Below are 16,976 nucleotides of genomic sequence, written 5' to 3'. Positions count from 1 at the left end.
TTTGTCCATTTTATGAAATTTAGCTATAGTGTGATCGCTTTTACAAGGCTTATTTATTGCTGAACAATGTGTTTGTTAATCGTCATTTTGGCCTTTATTGGATCAACTGTTCTTATAATATACTGAAGCTGAATTAGGATTTTATAAGATACTTATTCAGCTATTATTCATGCTTATGTTAAACATGTGGGAATAGCTGAAGTGCGACGCAAGTAAAACGTTAGTTCGTCTTCTGAATATCCTTTTATACATATATATTTGTTTAGTGGAATATTGGCTTTTTAATTGGGGGAAACATGTCTTGTTCAGCTCATTTGTAGAACTATCTTGACTAGTTGAATGAGAATCTTTGGAAACGTTTAATAAGTGGCGATTCAACTTTTGTTCATTCTAATGCATAACGTTGAACATTGATCTAAGTTTGTGTTAAAAAAGCACCTTCTCAGCTCTTTATAGAGCAAATTTTTTATTCAGCTGCCATTACCATTATTGAACAATAATTAAACATGCATGCTTGTTTGTGGCTCTGAATTGTTAGTTGGGCGTTGAGTATAGAATTACGGGTTTACGGCAAAACCAATTTTTATTTTCAAATTAGCATACATTGTACTCATACATACTAGTACAATTATGTTCTACATCGGTTTGATTTCAATTTTGTTTCTAGGCTTCCCATGATCTTTGATGAATATGTATCGTCAGATTAACAAGCGTAACTTGTGATTTATCGGTGCTTAATTTTGTAGATACTAGCTTTATGAGTCTGTATGAGTATTACTCTTGTAATTTAAGATCTAAGAGGTCATTCGTTGAGATTCTGATCTGATGACTAGTCCTTCAAATAGTTCTTGCGTAACGTTGAACAGTCATTGTACTTAAATCTTGATAGAATACCATAAGTTTGACTGAATCTTTTGGAAATCACTGATTACGCTCATAGATTTGAAGATCTGTGCTTAAAAGAGTTCTTGGATAACACCTTGCACAGCAGTTGAGCTTAAAACTTAACAGAAAAGCCTCCATGAGTATAAAGGATGTTCATAAACCATCGAAAGATCACTGGTTATGCTTATGTATATACCAGAAGGCCAGTTTCCTATAAATTCGTGGCACATCTAGAAGACATGTAGGCGGTGATCAGACAGAACGGACTAGATGAAATGTTGCTGTTCAAAAGATACGCAAGGGACGCTATCGATTTTGATCAAATAGATAAGTTATATTATTACAGCGAATGATGCCAATATTTCAACATTTCGAATGTCTGGGGTTCGTAGTCCTAATACCATTAAGAAGCACTAGGTTCAGTCTTTCTGAACACCGACAATGTAAGCATATAGCTGACATACCTTACACAACCTTTGTCACACAAGTCTCATAAACCTTCCTCGGCGAGCAGCGGCGCTTAAACCAAGCTATTTAGCACTGTAATTGGAGGAAATGCCAATGCCGAACCCGTAGTTTCCGGGAATGAAAGCAAACCCAGCAATGGAGACACGCTTAATGAGGAATAGAAGAATGCGATCGCCCGAGGAGGGAGCCCCACTGGAGCTGGTCCTGGGACGGGGGACAAAGCGAGCGGCCAGCGGCTGGAAAAGGATAATGTGCAAGAGCGGCCGTCCAGTCAACGGACACAGCCCGTACCGCGAACGCTAAACAGAAACGGCAGCAGCAGAAATCACCAAGCCCATGCTGCACCTACCGCTGTTGCTGTGGCTGATAGACGTCACTTACTCACGTTAGCAGGCGGCTGACGGCAGCGGATCATGTGGACGAGGGAGATGAATATGTATGTGATTCGCTGCTACTATGCCTGCACAAGGATGGAGACGGACATGTCTGGCAGATCAAGGATGCTGGAGATGTTCAACGAGCGATTCCCTCGCTTTACAAGCTGTGCACACGGCAGCGTGTAATTATGTCTCATGATATGCTCACGGCTGCAGAAGTGGAGTACATCAAGCTGGAAGTGCAGAGGGAAATAGGAGAGGAGAGGACAAGATCGGGCGATACGTCGAGAAGGAGTTCTGTTGTGCTGGATGCATCGATCACGAGTGAGCGTCGTGATTCCACTACACCATGACCAACAGCGGATATGCAACGACAGCAATCACGAGACGAACTAGCGCTCCTTATGGGCACAGCAGTTACACAGTTTTGTGGGACAGACCCCATGTCCCGACACCGGATACCAAAGCTGGTAAGCATCCTAAATCGGGATATTCTGCCGCAGTACTTGGAAGCCGTGGAGAACCTTGAGGATCCGCAGTTTATCGTGTATTTAGCTGCAGTAGCTATAGTTAAGACGTTAGGATTGCGAACGCATACGCCCCTACGCACAGAAACCCGTATGAATGCGACGCCTTGAGAGCCGGATCGCCACACTGTGGTCAAAGGTTGGTCGATTAACACAGTACAAGCAGGGGAATCGATCAACGAGGCTAGCTCGTCATGTTGCTGGAATTGTTAGGCCTGCAGAGCTCCGAGATCTCAGAAAAGTCGACATTACTGAGATCCTCGACACCCATGTACAGCAGTTGAGTGCTCTTGCAAAACGAATGCGACGTTATGGACAACGTTCGAAGCGGAAGGAACAAAACCGGATGTTCAAAATAAGCGAGAGGGAGTTCTACAACCGCATTCGAAATGACAAGGTCGACTTTAACGAGGGACTTCCAGAGATTGGCGACGTTACACAATTTTGGATATGGGAGAACCAAACCGAGCACAACGGCGATGGAATGTGGTTAGCAGAAGAAGAGAGACAATGTGATGGAATTGGAGACCTGGCCGCGGTCGTGGTAAACGCTCAGGATATACGGGAAGTTACCCGGTATACCAGGAATTGGGCTGCACCAGCACCTGATTTTGTGATCAATTTTTGGTATAAAAAAACTCACAACGATCCATGGGCGGATGGCGGAATGCTTCAATACGGTACTAGGAGACCCCACGCAGCTACCGGAGTTCATCACCAGGGGTGTCACATTTCTTCCGCCGAAGGACCAAAACACTGACCCAGCGAAGTACAGACCAATAACGTGCCTTTCCAGTCTGTTTAAAGTGCTATCGTCGGTAATAGCGAAGAGGGTGCAAGAACGTGATGACCGAGGAACAGAAAGGGTGTCGCAGAAACACGCAAGGCTGCAAAGATCAGGTCATCGTTATTGCAGTCATTGTAGGGCAGCGTACATCGACTACAAAAAAGCATACGACTCAGTACCACACTCGTGCCTTCTCAAATAACTGCAGTTGTATAAAGTAGACGGGAACGTCATCAGGCTGATGCAATACGCGATGGGGACGTGGAGCACATCCCTACACATTATTGACGGTACAGCTGTGTTACGGTCCAGGACTCTCAGCATCAGGAGGGGGATATCTTTAGTCCGGTTTTGCCTAGCCATGAACCCCCTCAGCAAAGCACTCAACCATTGCAACTATGGCTACCAACTGAAAAGTGGGGATAGGAGTACAAAAGTTACCAACACCTTCTATATGGACGACCTGAAGGTATTTGCGGAATCAGTATAGAGGGTGCATCAGCTATTGCAGCTCATTACGACATACAGTAACGACATCCGGATGGAGTTTGGCATTGACAAATGCCGGTCAATTCATCTACATCGGGGTCAAATTATGGATGCCAGCTGTTTCCGCGTCAACGAGCAGGAAGAGATTCGGAATATGGCTGAAGGTGAAACATATGAATACCTCGGATTCTTGCAACTTAGAGGTATTCGCCACACGATGATCAAGAAAGAGCTGCTGGAAAAGTTCTTGTCACGTGTCAACTGTATTTTGAAGAGCTTTCTGTCTGCTGGCAACAAGGTGAAGGCGATCAACACGTTTGCTGTGCCCCTGTTGACGTGTAGTTTCGGGGTTGTTAAGTGGACCAAAACTGACTTGGAGGCGATAGAACAAGCCGCACGAGTGGCGTTCACCAAGCACCGAATGCGCCACCCAAACTCATCCATCCGAGAGTCACCCTGCCACGTGCAGCAGGAGGAAGAGGCGTCACCGATATCCAGGCACTGTGTGTCTCCCAGATCCAGCAGCTGCGGGCATATTTCGTAGAAACACATAACCGCCACGAAATTTACTGCACTGTATGCGAAGCTGACCACGGTTTCAGCGTCCTGCATCTGGCGCAGGAGGATTACCAGCTGAACTGCGACATCAAAACCGTCGGTGAGAAGATCGCGTCGTGGAAGCAGAAGGAGTTGCATGGAACGCACCCCCATGAACTGGAGCTCGAACACAATGATAAGGTGGCGTAAAACACGTGGCTGGTGCGGAGTACTTCTTCTCAGAAACAGAAGGTTTCATGGTAGCCATCCAGGACCGGGTAATTGCGACGAATAACTATAGGCACTACATATTGCACGAAGATCTAGAGGACCACTGTAGGAAGTGCAATTCAGTAGGGGAAACTATCGAGCATGTCGTTGCTGGCTGTTCAGTACCAGCTGGATCCCACAGCTTGCTCTTAGGCACAACTTGGTGGAACGATTTCTACCCTACTACAAGTACCTGCCTGACCCGATTCTGGAAAAAATAGTTGCATAAAGCTGTACTGGGATCGCCAGATCATAACGGACGTCCTCATCCGTGCCAACCGCCCCGACATTGTACTCGACGACAAAAGGAAGAAACGAGTTACACTCATCGACATCGCTGTACCGCTGGAGCACAATGTTCAATCAACGTTCTCTAACAAGATAGCGAAGTACCACGACTTGGCGGAGGAGTTGAAGCAGATGTGACACCTAGAGGACGTCCGTATAGTTCCGGTAGTTCTCTCAGCTACCGGAATTATTCTGAAATCTTTCCGAAGATTCCTGGACGAGCTGGAATTGAAGAAGGGCCTACACAGCATCCAAAAAGCGGTGGTTCTTGGAACCTGCAGCATTAGAGTGATGCAAATTTTGAAATGTTTGCTCCCCTATGCTTAAACGATTTTAATTATGGTAAATAGCATCCTCCCAAAGTTTGACGTGATTCGGAAGAAATTTGACTGTGCACACGCCATTTGAAGTTTATATGGAGATTACTATGGAAAACGCCAATCTTTTGTGTTCAGCCCTCTAACACGTCATCATAATATTTCAGGTAAAAGTGAACATACTGATTTCATGTGAAAACTTCCCAGCTACAACTTTGCCAAAGACCACTTTTTGATTGGACCTCACGATAAATTGTTATTCTTCATCATAAAGCTGGTTTGCATGTAGCATGCTCCACCAACTGTTCGGTAGTAGTAAAGTAGTAAATTTCTTCCGAAACACTTAAAAATTTGGGAGGATCATTTTCATCATAATTGACATCGTTTAAGCATAGGGGAGCAAAAACTTCAAAATTTGCATCAGTCTACTGCAGCATATTCAGACAGTTCCTGAACCACCACAACTGAAAAGCTCATCCAGCAGACTCATTAGGATAAGTAAACCGATAAATGAGATCCACAGAGCCTAATCCCCTTTGGCAATCTGTATGCCCGGAGTAGGTGAATATTTCCAGTACTTTTGCAGAGAAGTGTCAATGATAATAATAATATTTTTGTCAATTTGATAATCTACACACTAAGCTCATACGATGAATTTCACCGTAATCTCAAGAGCTGACCAGTTCGGTGAATAAAACACCGTAATTCCATCGAAATTTTACGGATTCCGGTGATTCTTCACCGGATACTGTAAAAGTTTACCGTACTCCGTTAATTTATTTCACCGAACTGTTTAGCTGTTGAGGTTTTACAGGAATCCGTAAAATAATTCAAGTGTGTACGAGGTTTCAGTTTATCACATAAATGACAACCGTTACCAACAGTTTGGAAGTCCCTGAGCCGGTGAAATCAATCGCTGTATGATCCAGGTACGAACTCGACAACCAACGATGACGACGACTGCGACGCGTTCTGGAAAGCGCTTTTATTTGCTCATCAAATCACGCTTCTCGTCGTCGCGATTCCACTTGCCACCTATACGATTCGCGATATTACGAACTTTCCCACCATCGTCGCAGCAATTTCCAGCTCTCCGGCATCGAACTGAGAACTCAATTTGATTAAATTAATTAACCAAATATGCGCTGAAAACGTTTGTTGAGGTGGTAGGACCTTCCCCCGCCCTCATCACTGGCGGCAGCTAAGGATTTGTTGAACGTCAGGAGCGATGAATGGTATGAGTTCAACGAGTTAAGTTATTAGGCAAATATTTTCAAACAAACCCATGCTCTCTCTCTGGTTCTCGAACCGAAACCCGGGTTCGAATGTCGTTGTCACTTCCGGAGACAGAAGGAATCATGGGGTTGGAGAGGGTGGTGGTGAAACCCGTATTTGAATCATGTACTTGGATAATTACGTCTTCATAACAATGTTTGACAATGCTTCCGAGTGAATGAAGACTGGATGTGATTCTTAGCACGTGAACAGTATTAGTACGGGATCGATTACGGGTGTAAACAGTGGTTAGAACTTCTAGAGCACATACAGTTGAATTTCATTTTCGGCAACAACTTTACAGTAGCTAAAAATAGGAACGTGCTAAATGCGAAACCCAAGCTAAAGATCATGGATGCAAATCCTATCGATCGGAGATCTCAGCGGTTGGAAATTTTCTAAACTTCCCAGGGAAAAGAGTATCTTCGTATCTGCTACATATTTTATCACAAGCTATATTATAAGCTATCAATCCATTCAAATCCAGAATAGTTTCAGAAAAGATTTTAATCACATTGGAAACGTTGTTGCCAAAATAAGGGTGCCAAAAATGGAGAATGGCTAAAACTGAACCTCAATGTACTCATTTACATCCACTTGAATGAAATCTCTCTCCACCTGTTAAAGTTCAGAACCATTCTACGGTTTTACGGAGCACCATTTTCCAGAAGCGTCTTCCAGCACAACAACGCATAGATAATAGAAGTTTCGTTGTTACCGGGTGCGTATCTTTGGGGCAATCTCCTCACTGCTGCATTCACAATGAACGAGAAGTTCCGTCTAGAAGAGAAGCAACAACAAAATTCAAAAAGAAAAAAAAACGATTCTCCATGGCACTTTTATACCGGAAAGAGATAACACCAGACACTTGCTGCGATAACAACGGGCGACACTCCTGGCAGCAACAATAAAGTCAGAGAAGGAAAAAAAAAGATTACAATGATGCTGCTTCTTCCGGGGGAGCACACGAAAGGAGTTCGTCCCTACAATTCAGCATCCCACCTATTTTTTTTCCACATTCTGCATGGCAAAGAAACAGCCACCTAATAACCCTTTAGGCTGTGTGAGGTTTTGCGGAAGCAGCATTCCGCTGCATGCTTCTACCCTACACAGCAAAAAATAAAACAATTTTACTCGATAAAATGTTTGGCCATGTACCGTTTTGATTCATATTACGGACACTTAAGGCCTCAGTGAAGTATAAACCAGCTTAGACCATGCAAAATAAATCATTCTGTATGATTTTATAGCGTTATCGAGCGTCGGAAGCCCTTAACTTTCGGATGGTGGGTAAAGAATACGCGTCCGCAACTTGAATAATTTTAAATAAATCAAAACGTGTGGCCTTTTCATGATTTCTTATTCCGGACGCTCCCTCACTTTTGTCTCATATTCCGGATGCTTTGATTCGAATTACGGACAGCTCATGATAATCATTAATGGAACGGTCAAATCATCAATTGAAATCGTTCAACCACTTAAGAGACGTCTAAGGTAGTTGGGCATTATAAATTTGCAATGATATTTATGGAAAAAAAAACCTAATAAAACAAGCCTCAAAAATGAGAACTTTTGGACGGCGAAAATTGAAACATTTCGTGTGAAATGTTTCCCATACAAACGACAGTGTCCGGAATTTGAAGCTGTCCGTAATATGAATCAAAACGGTACCTAAAATATTTTGCTCGAAATGATTTCTAATTCGATCGAACAAAATGCCGAAAAGCCCATTTTGAGTGGCAACACAAAACTTGTTGAGATGACCTAGAGGTAACGGACGCGACTCTCACATTTCAGGTCAGGGTTCAAGTTCCGATCAAAACTTAACTTTTTTTTTGTTAGCTTTTGATACCGATCGATTGTTTCTCCCCGATTTTCAACAGTCTCCGGTGGGTTTAAACGTTGCGAAGATATAATTCTACAATATTTGTTTTTGCTGTGGAGGTACTGCCATTTTCAGTAAGGTGAGTGGTGGTCTTGTCGCGAGATGGGGTTGTCGTCTTTCTTGAAGCGCCTCCTACACACGTCTGTCTGTCTGTCTGTCGGTCCTGAGCTCCTAGAATACTGGCAGCTCTATCAGCCATCAAGTGGGAAGAGCCTTCGTCGTCGTCGACGTTATGTTGTTGCCCTTTTTAACGGGGCGTGTTGGAGGATGCTGTCGCGTGTTTTGTTTACACCGGATTGCAATTCGCCCCAAGTGCTTGAGATATGAATGATGCGAGCATAACCTATGCACGGTGTCTGTGCGATTTGGATGGCTTTTGTGACATTTCTTGTGCTTTTGGAGGAGAAAAATGAAGGTAATGCCGCACTTGTTTAAAGAAAGGATGAAAAAGTTTATCCATCATGCGTGACAATGAAAACATATTTGGGTTTTCATCACCTAATCCAGGACAATTCAAACTTTGGACCATTCTCCTGAAACAGTCCTTGATTAGTTCTTTAGGTTTTTTGGGAAACCTCCTGGTTTTCTCTAGAAAATTCTTCAGGGCATCTCCAGGAAACCCTTTCGGATTTTTCAAAAAAAAAACCAAAAAGGGATTCTCTGAAAAAACCTTCCAAGTTTTCTCTGGGAAATCCACCAGGATAATTCTATGAAATCCTTCAGGATTTCCATGGGGAATCCTTCAGAATTTCTCTGGGAAATCCTTCAGGGTTTCTCTGAGAAAGTCTCCAGAATTTCTTTGGAAAATCCTACAGGATTTCTCTGGGAAATCGTCTTGGATTTCTCTGGGAAATCGTCCAGAATTTCTCTGGACAATCCTTTAAGATTTCTCTGGGAAATTTTCTAGGTTTTCTCTGGGAAATCTTCTAGGACTTCTCTGGAAATCCTCTAGGATTTCTCCTGGAAATCCTCTAGGATTTCTCTGGGAAATCCTCTAGGATTTCTCTGGAAAATCCTCTAGGATTTCTCTGGGAAATCCTCAAGGATTTCTCTTGGACATCCTCCAGGATTTCTCTGGGAAATCTCCAAGGATTTCTCTGGGAAATCTCCAAGGATTTCTTTGGGAAATTCTCCAGGATTTCTCTGGGAAATCATCCAAGATTTCTCTGGGAAATCATTCAAGATTGCTATGGGAAATCCTCCAGGATTTTCCTGGGAAATTCTCCAGGATTTCTCTGGGAATTCTCCAGAATTTCTCTGGGAAATCCTCCAGTATTTCTTTGGGAAATCCTCCAGGATTTCTCTGGGAAATCCTCCAGGATTTCTCTGGAAAATCCTTCAGAACATCTCTGAGAAATCCTCCAGGATTTCTTTAGGAAATCCTCCATGATTTCTCTGGAAATCCTTCAGGATTTCTCTGGTAAATTTTCCAGGATTTTGCAAGAAAATACACTGAGAAGCAATGACCGAATTTGAAAGCTTTCAGTGTCATCGTTGTTTGCCTGTGTAAGACCTGCTGAATATATTACTTTGATCCACAATACAACGAACTCCCATAGCTGGACGTATGCTTTTCATTTCAAGGCGTTTTTTCGGGTTGAGATTATATTTTCCTCACTTTGCTAGCTGCCCCTTTGTGCGGTGCGGTAACATGCTGTATTATGAACGTTGTTACACAATGCATTGTGGAAGATGAACGAGACTGATTCTATAAAATTTCTGTACATCTTACGGTATGTGTGGAAAAGGGCTTTTCCGGATTCCAGAGAAAAAAAGGAAAGGATATGGGATACGACGGAAGTGGAGCAGATTGAAAAAGCTCCCTTGTTGAATGGTGGTGGTGGATTTTTTTTGGACAGCTGTGCCAAGAATTGAGCTCCACTGCTTCGGATGAATGGAAGCATTATGTAAACATGCTGCTTACAAAATGGGAAAAACTTGTTTTCTACTTGAGTATGGCATGAAAGGAGATTATCTGTGTTATTTTGTGTGTTGGCTCCTGATGAAGATACTTCGATGCACTTTTTTCCAGAAGACGAGGAATGTTTTCAAATTTCATTGCTCATGTTCCAAAAATAAACCTGTACAAATTTAATTCAATTTGTAACATTAGTTTTTCAAGGTCTTCTCCTTAAATCACCACCTACGCAGACGATTCTTTGTTTATCGCTCTGGATATAATCGTAAAATTAAATCTAAGTACTCACCAGAATGGGACCATGCCGTAAATATGCTCACTGGTCATTTTTACGATGAAATCATTTTCCCGGGGCAACTTGACGACAGATTGCCATTCTCTCTCGCACTCGACCGTTGGCTGGTGAATCATTAAAAAAGAATTTCCTTCCTTAATTCACTCCCCCTTTTTGGATGACCAGGCAGGACCTTCTCGTCTATGTCGTCAGTTCAGTCTCGTTTCTCCTCGAGTATTAATACGTCCATTGTTTGGGACATAAAATTTTAACTTCCTTGAGTCCTAGAAGTGGTTCACTCGATTTCGGTCATTAACGAACTGTCTCACTCCTTCGAAGAGTCATAAAACTGGAAACTGGACAGCCGTTTAATTGGCGCACCGATTTGCTATAATTTATGCTGGTTGTCAATTTAATCTATTTATCATTGAGCTCTGGTGGGTATTGGAGATAATTCGTGATGGGATTTCACCAAACTAATTTTCCCAGAATGTAAAACTCATTCTTTCTGTTGTATCAGGGCGCCCAAAAAGTGGTTGGCTAGGTCAGGTTTGCTTTTCTTCCTCCAACCCACCTGACGCCATACCATAATTAGTTATGGGTTGAAAGTTTAAATCGATGATACGGTCCATGGGAAAGGATGGGTCGGTCATCCTTGGTAAATGATTCGGAGAGCGTTGGCAAAAGTCAAACTTTCCAGTTTTGGGATAACAGGTTTTGACACCTTTTGTGAGCAGACCAAACGACAGAACGAAAGTTTAGCCCAACCCGAAAGCGCCACAACTCATCTGCCTTCCAACACCGACTGGTTTAGCAAAGCATAACTTTTCGTATGATAATAATCAGTAGCACAGATGATTCAAATAACTCCATTATGGAGGTGATAATTCTCTTGCTAAAATAACTCAATCACTTCTAGGGAACAATTGAATTTATACAGAGTAGACCACCTGTTTTCGGTTGGTGTCTTCCGTCCACAACTCCAGCAAGCACAAATGTATTATCTTGTTCTCAATCAAAACGAAATCATCCTTAACGAACAACCCTCCACAGAGAACATGTCATACAAAATGTCAATCATATCGCACTTGGCACCGTTCGTAGTACCCAGGCGGAATCCATTGGAACTGTTCCACTTTCTTCCCCGATGTCGTACACATGTAAGTGGCATCATCAGCAAGGATTTCTCGGTTTTCCTACTCAAAACTCCTTACGTTCGTTTCCCATGCCGATTTCTTTTGCGACAATCGCCAGGAGGAGATATTGGAAGAAGCATGTTACGAATGTCATAATTCAATACTCGAAGCAAATCGACGGGCAATAGTTTGTAGACCTCTGTAACTGTAGAGCTTCTCACCTGTTTTAACTTGGTTAAAAGGTATGCTATAAGATGAATGTTTGATAAACGTTTAAAAAGTGTAGTCGATTTCATCAAGAACTCTCGAAACAAATCGACCAAGATTTCCTTAGGAAATCCTCAAAGATTTCTTAAGGAATAACAACTGAAATAATTAAAAATATTCACCTTTATCAGTGGAATATATCTGCAGCAATTCTTGATGCAATAAGACAAAAAATTTCAAAAAGTTTATTTTAAGAATCTTGGAAAAATTTTAATTGTTGTTGAGTTTCAAGGTAACTAATAAAACAAATTTGATCTTGAAAAATTTTCTTAGATAAACTTAAAAGATTTTCGTTGAAATTCTAAATTTTCCATTGGAATTCTAGAGGAATTTCCATTGAAATTGTCGAAAGATTTCCTTGGCGATCCTCGAATGATCTCCTTTAAAATCGTAGAAGGCTTTTAACTGAAATCCTCGCACAATTTTTATTGTAATCTTGGAAAGATATCAATTAACTTCATCCATTTCTAGCAGAACGGACATTGAGATTAAAAAGGAATTTTCATTGAAATTTTTGTAGGGTCCTCCTTTGGAGGATTTCTTCCAAAATCTCCAAAGGAATTCCATCCAAACTTCTGTGAGGCTTTCCACCGAAATTCTTTAAGCATTTGCACCAAAATCCGGTGAGAATTTCCATCGTTTCATTCATTATGAGGATTTTCAATGGAAACGTAGAGGGATTTCCACTGGAATTCTGTAAGGATTTCCTCCGAAATACTTCGAAGATTTCCATCAAAATACTGCAAGGGATTCCACCGAAATCCTTGAAAGATTTCCACCAAAATCCTCAAATGATTTCCACCAAAATCCTTGTAGGATTCAACCGAAGTCCTTGGAAGGATTCTATCGAATTTCTTCGAGTCTTCTCACCGAAATACTGTGAGAATTTTCATTGAAATCCTTGGAGGATTTCCACCGAAATCTTTGGAGGATTTCCACCAAAACCCTAGGAAAAATCATTGGATGATTTCCACCGAAATCCATGGAAAGTTTCCACCGAAATCTTTGGAGGATTTGCACCGAAACCATTGGAAGATTTTCATCAAAATCCTTGGAAGATTTGTACCAAAATCTTTGGAAGATTTCCACCGAAATTCTTGAAGGATTTCCACCGAAAACATTGGAGGATTTCCACTGAAATCCTTGGATGATTTCCACTGAAATCCTTGGAGGATTCCCACTTAAATCTTTGAAGGATTTCCTCTGAAATCCTTGAAGGATATTTGCTGAGATACCTTAAGGATTTTCAATGAAATCCCTGAAGGATTTCCACTGAAACCCTCTAAGGATTTTCACTGATATCCTTGATGGATTTCCACTACAATCCTTGAAAAATGTCCGCTGAAATCTCTCGAGGATTTTCACCTAAATCCCAGGAAAATTTCCACCGAAATTCTTGAAGGATTTTCACCGAAATTCTTGAAGGATTTCCACCGATATGCTTGGAGGATATTAACAAAAATCCTTGAAGGATTTCCACTGAAATCCTTGGAGAATTTCCACTGAAATCCTTGGAGAACTTTCACTGCAATCCTTGGAGGATTTCCACTGAAAACCTTGGAGGATTTCCACTGAAATCCTTGGAGGATTTCCACTGATATTATTGGAGGACTTCCACTGAAATTCTTGGAGGATTTTCAATGAAATCCATGGAGGATTTCCACTGAAATCCTTGGTGGATTTCCACTGAAATTCTTGGAGGATTTCCACTGAAACTCTTGGAGGATTTCCACTGAAATCCTTGGAGGATTTCTACTGAAATTCTTGAAGGATTTCCACTGAAATCCTTGGAGGATTTCCACATAAATACTTGGAGGATTTCCACTGAAATCTTTAAAGGATTTCCACCGAAATCCTAGAAAGTTTTCCACCGAAATCCTAGAAGACTTTCCACCGAAATCCATGGAAGCCAAATTCCTTGGAAGATTTACACCGATATTTTTGGAGGATTTCCAAAAAAATACTTGGAGGATTTCCACCCAAAACCTTGGAGGATTTCCACCGAAATTTTTGGAAGATTTTCAAAAAATCCTAGGATGATTTCCTTTGAATTAATTGGAAGATTTTGACCGAAAGCTGACGAAATTTCCACTGAATTTTTTCGAGGGTGTTGACCGAAATCTTTAAAGGATTTTGACAAATATCCTTGAAGGATTTCAACCAAAATCCATGAAAAATTTGCACTGACATCCTTGGAGGATTCCCACTGAAATCCTTGGGGTATTTCGACCAAAATCCTTGGAGGACTTCTCCCGAAAACCTTGGAAAATTTCCACTGTAATTTTTGAAGGATTTCCAAAAAGGAGGATTTCCTTTGAATCAATTGGAGGATTTGCACCAAAATCCTTGAAAGATTTCCACCTTAACCATTGGAGGATTATCACCGAATATCTTGAAGGATTTCCACCGAAATCCTTGAGGGATTTCCATCGAAACTCTTGGAGGATTTACATTAAAATCCTTAGATGATTTCTACCGAAATTCCTGGAGGATTTCCACCAAAATCTTTGAAGGATTTCCACCGTAATTCTTAAAGGATTTCCACTGAAATTCTTAAAAAATTTCCACCGAAATTCTTGGAGAATTTTCAATGAAATCCTTGGACGATTTCTACCGAAATTGATAGATGATTTCCACAGAAATCCTAGGAGGATTTCCACTGAAATCCTAGGAGGATTTCCACTGAAATACTAGGAGGATTTCCACTGAAATCCTAGGAGGATTTCCACTGAAATCCTAGGAGGATTTCCACTGAAATCCTAGGAGGATTTCCACTGAAATCCTAGGAGGATTTTCACTGAAATCCTAGGAGGATTTCCACTGAAATCCCAGCAGGATTTCCACTGAAATCCTAGGAGGATTTCCACTGAAATCCTAGGAGGATTTCCACTGAAATCCTAGGAGGATTTCCACTGAAATCCTAGGAAGATTTCCACTGAAATCCTAGGAAGATTTCCATTGAAATCCTAGGAGGATTTCCACTGAAATCCTAGAAGGATTTCCACTGAAATCCTAGAAGGATTTCCACTGAAATCCTAGGAGGATTTCCACTGAAATCCTAGGAGGATTTCCACTGAAATCCTAGGAAGATTTCCATTGAAATCCTTGGAGGATTTCCACTGAAATCCTAGAAGGGTTTCCACTGAAATCCTAGAAGGATTTCCACTGAACTCCTAGGAGGATTTCCACTGAAATCCTAGGAGGATTTCCACTGAAATCCTAGGAGGATTTCCACTGAAATCCTAGGAAGATTTCCATTGAAATCCTAGGAGGATTTCCACTGAAGTCCTAGAAGGGTTTCCACTGAAATCCTAGGAGGATTTCCACTGAAATCCTAGGAGGATTTCCACTGAAATCCTAGGAGGATTTCCACTGAAATCCTAGGAGGATTTCCACTGAAATCCTAGGAGGATTTCCACTGAAATCCTAGGAGGATTTCCACTGAAATCCTAGGAGGATTTCCACTGAAATCCTAGGAGGATTTCCACTGAAATCCTAGGAGGATTTCCACTGAAATCCTAGGAAGATTTTCATTGAAATCCTAGGAGGATTTCCACTGAAATCCTAGGAGGATTTCCACTGAAATCCTAGGAAGATTTCCATTGAAATCCTAGGAGGATTTCCACTGAAATCCCAGCAGGATTTCCACTGAAATCCTAGGAGGATTTCCACTGAAATCCCAGCAGGATTTCCACTGAAATCCTAGGAGGATTTCCACTGAAATCCTAGGAGGATTTCCACTGAAATCCTAGGAAGATTTCCATTGAAATCCTAGGAGGATTTCCACTGAAATCCTAGAAGGATTTCCACTGAAATCCTAGAAGGATTTCCACTGAAATCCTAGGAGGATTTCCACTGAAATCCTAGGAGGATTTCCACTGAAATCCTAGAAGGGTTTCCACTGAAATCCTAGAAGGATTTCCACTGAAATCCTAGGAGGATTTCCACTGAAATCCTAGGAGGATTTCCACTGAAATCCTAGGAGGATTTCCACTGAAATCCTAGGAAGATTTCCATTGAAATCCTAGGAGGATTTCCACTGAAGTCCTAGAAGGGTTTCCACTGAAATCCTAGGAGGATTTCCACTGAAATCCTAGGAGGATTTCCACTGAAATCCTAGGAGGATTTCCACTGAAATCCTAGGAGGATTTCCACTGAAATCCTAGGAGGATTTCCACTGAAATCCTAGGAGGATTTCCACTGAAATCCTAGGAGGATTTCCACTGAAATCCTAGGAGGATTTCCACTGAAATCCTAGGAGGATTTCCACTGAAATCCTAGGAGGATTTCCACTGAAATCCTAGGAGGATTTCCACTGAAATCCCAGCAGGATTTCCACTGAAATCCTAGGAGGATTTCCACTGAAATCCTAGAAGGATTTCCACTGAAATCCTAGGAGGATTTCCACTGAAATCCTAGGAGGATTTCCACTGAAATCCTAGGAGGATTTCCACTGAAATCCTAGGAGGATTTCCACTGAAATCCTAGGAGGATTTCCACTGAAATCCTAGGAAGATTTCCATTGAAATCCTAGGAGGATTTCCACTGAAATCCTAGAAGGGTTTCCACTGAAATCCTAGAAGGATTTCCACTGAAATCCTAGGAGGATTTCCACTGAAATCCTAGGAGGATTTCCACTGAAATCCTTGGAGGATTTCCACTGAAATCCTAGGAGGATTTCCACTGAAATCCTAGGAAGATTTCCATTGAAATCCTAGGAGGATTTCCACTGAAATCCTAGAAGGATTTCCACTGAAATCCTAGAAGGATTTCCACTGAAATCCTAGAAGGATTTCCACTGAAATCCTAGAAGGATTTCCACTGAAATCCTAGAAGGATTTCCACTGAAATCCTAGAAGGATTTCCACTGAAATCCTAGGAGGATTTCCACTGAAATCCTAGGAGGATTTCCACTGAAATCCTAGGAAGATTTCCATTGAAATCCTAGAAGGATTTCCACTGAAATCCTAGAAGGGTTTCCACTGAAATCCTAGAAGGATTTCCACTGAAATCCTAGAAGGGTTTCCACTGAAATCCTAGAAGGATTTCCACTGAAATCCTAGGAGGATTTCCACTGAAATCCTTGGAGGATTTCCACTGAAATCCTAGGAGGATTTCCACTGAAATCCTAGGAGGATTTCCACTGAAATCCTAGGAGGATTTCCACTGAAATCCTAGAAGGATTTCCACCAAAATCCTTGGAGGATTTCCACCGAAAGTTTTGGAATTTACAAAAAAACCTTGGATGATTTCCTTCGAATTAATTGGAGGATTTT

The sequence above is a fragment of the Aedes aegypti genome, chromosome 3 (genome assembly GCF_002204515.2).
Source record: "Aedes aegypti strain LVP_AGWG chromosome 3, AaegL5.0 Primary Assembly, whole genome shotgun sequence".
Taxonomy (NCBI): Eukaryota; Metazoa; Arthropoda; class Insecta; order Diptera; family Culicidae; genus Aedes; species Aedes aegypti.
Note: the sequence above shows the minus strand (reverse complement) of the source record.